The sequence below is a fragment of the Labeo rohita genome, chromosome 4 (genome assembly GCF_022985175.1).
Source record: "Labeo rohita strain BAU-BD-2019 chromosome 4, IGBB_LRoh.1.0, whole genome shotgun sequence".
NCBI lineage: Eukaryota > Metazoa > Chordata > Actinopteri > Cypriniformes > Cyprinidae > Labeo > Labeo rohita.
Genome location: NC_066872.1, coordinates 34,379,754 through 34,386,633, shown reverse-complemented (window position 1 = coordinate 34,386,633; position 6,880 = coordinate 34,379,754). Strand labels below are relative to the sequence as shown.

General features: G+C 34.5%; 1 long non-coding RNA gene across 1 annotated transcript; it reads right to left on the bottom strand.

The window, feature by feature from the left end:
- Positions 1-2,012: 2,012 nt before the first annotated feature.
- LOC127164331 (uncharacterized) lies at positions 2,013-4,548 on the bottom strand. The gene is made up of 3 exons (XR_007827624.1): positions 4,363-4,548; positions 3,808-3,834; positions 2,013-2,790 (listed from the first exon to the last, which is right to left on the bottom strand). It is a non-coding gene; the product is annotated as an uncharacterized LOC127164331 (long non-coding RNA).
- Positions 4,549-6,880: the final 2,332 nt, after the last annotated feature.

The window sequence follows — 6,880 nt, the reverse complement described above, 5'->3', positions numbered from 1 at the left end:
TATTGACAAAATCAAAAATTTGAGCTGGGGGAATTTCTGAAATTTGGTTGATCTGACACAGAATTACTTAAATGTAAATAAATAGCAATTCAGAAGTCAAATAAATGTGCACAGGCCCTGAATGTTAAAAAATACTGAATCAGTTCAGTCATACTTTCAGAATATTCTCCACAGTGATTAAAAATTGTTATAGCCAAAAACGCCTGTGCCGCAGCAGCTGTCAGCTCTCAAAACTATTAAAACAATATCTTTAAAGCTCTGACCCATTTATTACACAAGACACATTCGGTTCAAAAGTGCAGAAGCCCTGACAATGAGGTTTCGGTGTCAGTGTGAGTTTAGAAGTCACCGCATAGAGGAATATCAAAGAAGATCAGAGCCACTTTGCTCATCCTCGAGGTCAAAATAACATCTAGTCCAGAGTGTGTGTAGGGAGACAACAAAGTTTGTCGAGAGACACTCAGCTACTTGAAAAAAGTGGGTCAGGCCGGGAAAGTCTTGAATGAAGCGAATGGTAGTTCACGTGCAGCGACCTTAAAATGCAAGAAAGTAATGAAGGCTAGAGGCTAATTAGATTTTATGTAACATGGATCTAATTTCAGTTCTCTGGAATCTCTGGCCTCATTCAGGTAGATTTTAAATAAAGAAATGAAGCGTCCCATGCCGTGAGTCAGTCATGCATATATACACACACACACACACACACACACACACACACACACACACACTCGCGCTAAAGCTTATCTCACAGAAATTCGCCAGGGCAGTTAGAATTACACTTTCAGTGTAAAGCCAAATGACAGTCTAACCACACTTTCAGTTGACGGGTTTAACGGTGGATGGAGGTTTTAATCAGCTTAGGTTGAAATCATCTAAATCACTAAGGGCCTTACATAAGTGCCAAAAAATTCTCAAACTTATCAAAATTATATATGCTCTTTTCATTATAAAAAAAACAGCTTGTCAAAACCACTGAAAACTATTGAATAAACGTAAAAAACAATGAAGCACAACTGACATTTTCCTCCCCACAGGCACAAGAGACTGTGTGTGTGTGTAAGCTGATCTGTGACAAAGGCCACCCAGAGAAAACGGAACTGTACTAGCCTGAAGGGTCGCAGATATACCTCTGTTTGTTCAGGGTTTAGCGCCTTTCTTTGGGCCGGAAAGATCAGGCCCGTGGAACTAAATTTAGGCCCTTTCATATGGACAAAGGACTCCAGCCAACGTGCCCTGACAGTGATGCTGAGCAGGTTTAGAGTTTTGCATTTGTTCGTATCCTGGAAACGTACATTTTTCAGATTCTATCCAAAGTGGTACATGAAATCACATCTTATATTACTAACTCCAGCTGCAACCAAATAGTGCTATAGAGATGAAGGGAATGCAAGTTCAGCTGATTGACAGTCACATAAATCTGAAAGTAAGCATTGCAAGGTTCTTGAATATTAGGTTGTGTGCCAAATTTTCCTGCCTTTCATATCACATCTTAGGATAGCCTAGTGAACAACTGGGAAGGTTCTCGTATCGTATTTTACTATGACTCTAGGTTGATTAGTCACATTTATGGTGTCACAAACAATACATTCCAGTCCGTTTAAGAAATGTGACCCTGGACCACAAAACCAGTCATAAGTAACGCGGGTATATTTGTATAACAATACATTGTGTCGATTTCTCTTTTATGCCAAAAATCATTACACTCTTAACCCGAATTAGTTGACTTTACTAGAAAATTGCGTGGAAACCCGTTGCACTAAACAAGATTAGTTTTTACAAATCTAAAACTAAACGGGTTAAGCTTTGTAAACATAAAAATGTTAGTGGGTGCAACAGACAAATCAGGTTTGCATTAGTAGTCTTTACTGAAAACCATTAGTTCACACTATTTTTTTTTTTTGGTGTACAATTTATATTAAAAAATCTTATTGAATATTAATTCTATTGATAAATGATATATTACATAATGCCTTAAAATTAAGAAATAATACTAGTTAAAGAAATAAACTAACCGCATTCCAATGTTTTTATTGCTCATAAAAACAAGCAGTACAGTGTATTCCTCCATGTATGAACTTGTCATACAAAAGACAAGTAACATTTTTTTGACATACAATTCTTATTTGCTAGTCAACAACTGTACAGATTGCTTACAGTAACATGAACACATAGTATTCAACAATATGCCATATCCCTCTGAATGACTAAACATGCATTGAAACTAGATAAGCATTAAAACTTGAGTCAACTCTTTGAAACAAAGATGACTCCTGTGAATTTTAAACATTTTTACCACAGAAAACTGGTACAATTTAACTCTTTATTTTCTCTTTTAACCTCTTTCTCTTTTAACCTCTTTCAATTTAACTGGTTTAATTTAACTTACAGCAATGACAGGATATTTGGAACAAGAGAATCACCTCAGAGATTAATTGTGCACATCAAGAACAGTAAACAGCCACTCCTGTCAAAATTAAATTGCAAGCTGGTTCTTTAATGTAACCTGGGCTTCAAGTCAGTGTGGCCCAACATTAGAAGTACCTGCTGGATGAACTGAAATGTGTTCTTCATTGGTTTGGGGTAGCTTAGATGAAGTGCATATGTAAGTCCAAAGAGAAGGCACATAGCCTTTGGCAAGTCTTTAATGCTTTTCATCACAACTTCTCCCTCGATGACAATCTTAAATGAGGCTGGATTGAGATGCAGAGAGGACGGAGACACAGCACCTTCACGCTCAACAAGGAGGATTCCAAGGTCAAGGTCTTGGAACACATGATCATCAGCAGAGTCCTAACAACAGAACACATTCAAGACATTAGTCATTAAATAACTATTAATTATGTTAAACAAATAGTCTAATGTATGAATTGGTTATGACTGCTTTTTCAACACTTCATTAAAAGGGTTAGTTTAAAAAAAAAAAAAAAAAAAAAATATCACTCACACGGTCAAAAGTTTGGGATCAGTAAGACTTGTAATGCTTTTATTAATTAATGCTTATATTTACTTGATCAAAAATACAGAAAAAAACAGTAATATTGCAAAATGTTTTTACAATTTAATATTTTTTTAATTTTAATATACTATAAAATGTAATTAATATCTGTGGTGAATTTTCCTCAGCTGTTACTCCAGTCTTAAGTGTCACATGATCTTTCAGAAGTCATTCTAATATGATAAATTTATTATGTGATTTATCAATGTTGAACACTTGCTCCGTCAACTATTTTTGTGGAACCTGTGATTATTTTTTTCAGGATTCTTTGTTCAATAACAAGGTAAAAAAAAAAAAAAAAAAAAAACTGCATTTATTCAAAATATAAATCTTGTCCAACAATGTAAATTTGTGCTATCACTTTTTATTAAGTGAACACATTCTTGGTGAATAAAAGTATTAATTTTCAAAAAAAAAAAAAAAAAAAAAAGTAAAAATATACTGACCCCAAACTTTTTATTTATTCAAACTTTTTTTTTTTTTTTAAACCTTGTTATTGAACAAAGAATCCTGAAAAATTAATCACAGGTTCCACAAAAATAGTTGACGGAACAACTGTTCAACATTGATAATTCGCATAATAAATTTAGAATGTTTTCTGAAAGATCATGTGACACTTAAGACTGGAGTAACAGCTGATGAAAATTAAGCTTTGCATCACAGAAATAAATTATATTTTATAGTATATTAAAATAAAATAAAAATTAAATTGTAAAAACACTTTTTTTTCTGTATTTTTGATTAAGTAAATATAGCCTTGATGAGCATTAGATACTCTGATACTTTGTCACATATAAATTCACAAAACTTACACTTCCACTGCATCTTCTCACATGGACCTGTGAAAACAGAGCATAAGTAAACTTTTAGAAAAAGTTTAGAAAAAGTTGCAGATAAAATTCCACTGTAAAAGTTAGGCACCAAGTAATGATCTTGTATATTCCAAGTTTCGATAAGTTAACAGCTATATAAAAAATCACTAATGCAAAACTTAAAGTAGCATTTTTTCCCAATTAGTTTAAAATAAAAAAATACACACGCTAGCATTAGCCACATGGAAAGCACGTGTAAGTTACATGCATGAGTGCGAACCAGCAGAAAAAAATAACTAAGTTAACGAAATAAACACGCTGCAGCTAAACTGTGAGCATACAAAAACACTCTGGATAATGTTACGATATATGAAATGACAAAAAATAGCTGAATTAAAAGTTAACGTTATATCTAAACCATGAACCGACAGAAAAAAAGCGTCTATCTGCACATTAACACTTTGTCATCTTTTTAGAGTTTAACATCGGTCCATATTTTGGGTTAGCACTTTTTTTCAGAAAGATATCTGCAGATAATACTCTTTATAAACTCACCGATTCACGTTGTTTTCAAAGATTAACCGTTGGCGCGTCTCTTCAGTGAAGCAGCTCTGTTCACGCGACCTGCTTCAAAAAGCCCCTCCCCCTTTTCAAAAACGTAACATACTGAGTGATGTCTTCTTAACTTGATCAGTGTAGTCAATTATTTGTCTAAATAGTGCAAACAACTACTATTTTTTAGCAGTGACAACTTTTTTTAAAAAAAACAATAAAGAATACGTAATGACTGCTTACATTTTTTGGTTTAGACAAAATCCGGGTTAAGAGTGTAGGATATTAAGTAAAGATCATGTTCCATGAAGATATTTTGTAAAATTCCAACCATAACTATATCAAAACTTAATTTTTGATTAGTAACATGAATTGCTAAGAACTTCATTTGGCTAACTTTAAAGGTGATTTTCAAAATATTTATAATATTTTGCACTTTCAGATTCCAGATTTTCAAATAGTTGTATCTTGGCAATATATTGTCTTATCCTAACACATCAAACATCAATGGAAAGCTTATTTATTCAGCTTATAAATCAGACATATAAATCTCAATTTAAAAAACTGATCCTTAAGACTGATTTTGTGGTCCAGGGTCACAAATCTGTTGGTACAATAGAAACCATCACAGAAATTCTAATGGTTTCAAGTACAAATGCTATTACAACAATTACAAACCATCAACTGTTAACAATTAAAACCATTAAAAAAGAGTTTACTGTTGTGTGTTTTGGCACATATACCATTACGATTAAGTGGTTTTAACCAGCCACCAATAAAAGTTGACAAAAGAACCAGTAGAGACACTCAGGGACCATTACAGTTTCCATTAAAACCAGTACAATTCCCATTATAACCAGTAAAATCATTACAAATTCTGTGATACTTTATGAAAAATAACCATGGTTTTACTACAAATAAAACCAAAAAACATGGTTACTATAGTTAAACCATGGTAAACACAAATTAAGCATGGTTTTGTTACACTAACTGGTTTAACCATGGTATTTGTAGTAAAAGTGTGGTTATACAAATGGCAATTAATACACCAAAACAACAACAACAAGTTACTACACTTTTAGTATAATAAAACCAATGGTTAATTTTCATAAGAGATGGTTTCTATTGTTTTTCATGCCTGATCAAATACAAAACATGTACTGTAAACACTTTGTGTAGCATATAAGCTAAGATAACAGGCTAACTGGCAAAGCTATGCTAATATGTTGAGCGGTTACTTTCTCACAACGTATACTAATAGAAAAAAACACTATTGTTTATGTTACACAATCTATGTTACATATAAAAGACATTAACAGACATTTTAACCAACCTGATCTCATGACAAAAATGTACCTGTGGGAACAATACCGCAAGACGCGAAAAAGTACCGCCATCCCTGGTGCAAAAACCAGCATATGCTGGTTAGGTATGTTTTGATGCTGGTTTAAGCTGGTCCTTTGCTGGTTTATGCTGGTCCTTTGCTGGTTTATGCTGGTCTTTGACCAGCAACATGACCAGCATAAACCAGCAAAGGACCAGCAAAAACCTAGATGGACTCGATTCAATGATGGACCAAACTGACAAAGCCTCAGACGATTGTATCTAAAATGAATGGAACAAGAATTATGAGCAAAGATGGCAAATTTCAACCAGCAGAGAATTGCACTAGCATAAACATAATGCACACAGTCACTATGAATAAAGAAACATAACAACTGTAGTGTAAAGTAACCATAGAGATGCTAATGGGTGGTTTCTTCCAGGTATTTGTGTATCACCACACACACTAAAAATAAAACTTCCTTTTTGCTTCCTTCCATTAGCTCACATTAGCCTCACGTGCCTCAATCTGCAGCGAGTAAAGCCTCCATCCACCCGTGACCATCCAGAACACGAGGCAGTGAAGGCAAACTCCCAGACCTCCCAGGAAGCCAAATCAGCAGCAGCAAGCCTGCGGCCACAGACTCCCACAGAGAAGCAAAACTCTTGGACTCTGAATCCTGTGCACTAGAGCAAACCCACAATGTGGCTTTTCCACTTTAATGCATTACCTATTTATTTATTTTGTTCCATTTGTATTTGACATTGACAGAGGGTAAGCAGTGGTTTGCATCAATGTAATGCAGAGATGCTAGGAATGTTAGCACGTGACTACAGTTTGTGCACTCGGCTGCAGCTTCCATTCATGGACATTTTATTGCATTACAGCTAATCGTAGCAATATTAACAAACCATACTACTGGCCATTCATACAATATGTGCTTTTTAATCGTTTTGCTATATAAGCAGATGTGTTTGACTGGTACAGAGCTTTTTACTTTCGCCCTGCTGTAAAAACCAGCTAAGACCAGCCTGAAGAAGTGGTCAAAACCCTTCTAAACCAGTTTGCAAACCAGCTATGACCAGGAAGGATGACTAGTTAAAACCAGCATGCAACATAAGCACTATTTTAGGTTAAAAAAGTTCAAATTTACTGCAAAGATATGAGAGTTTTGTGTCTTTTAGTCCGTGTGCTCAC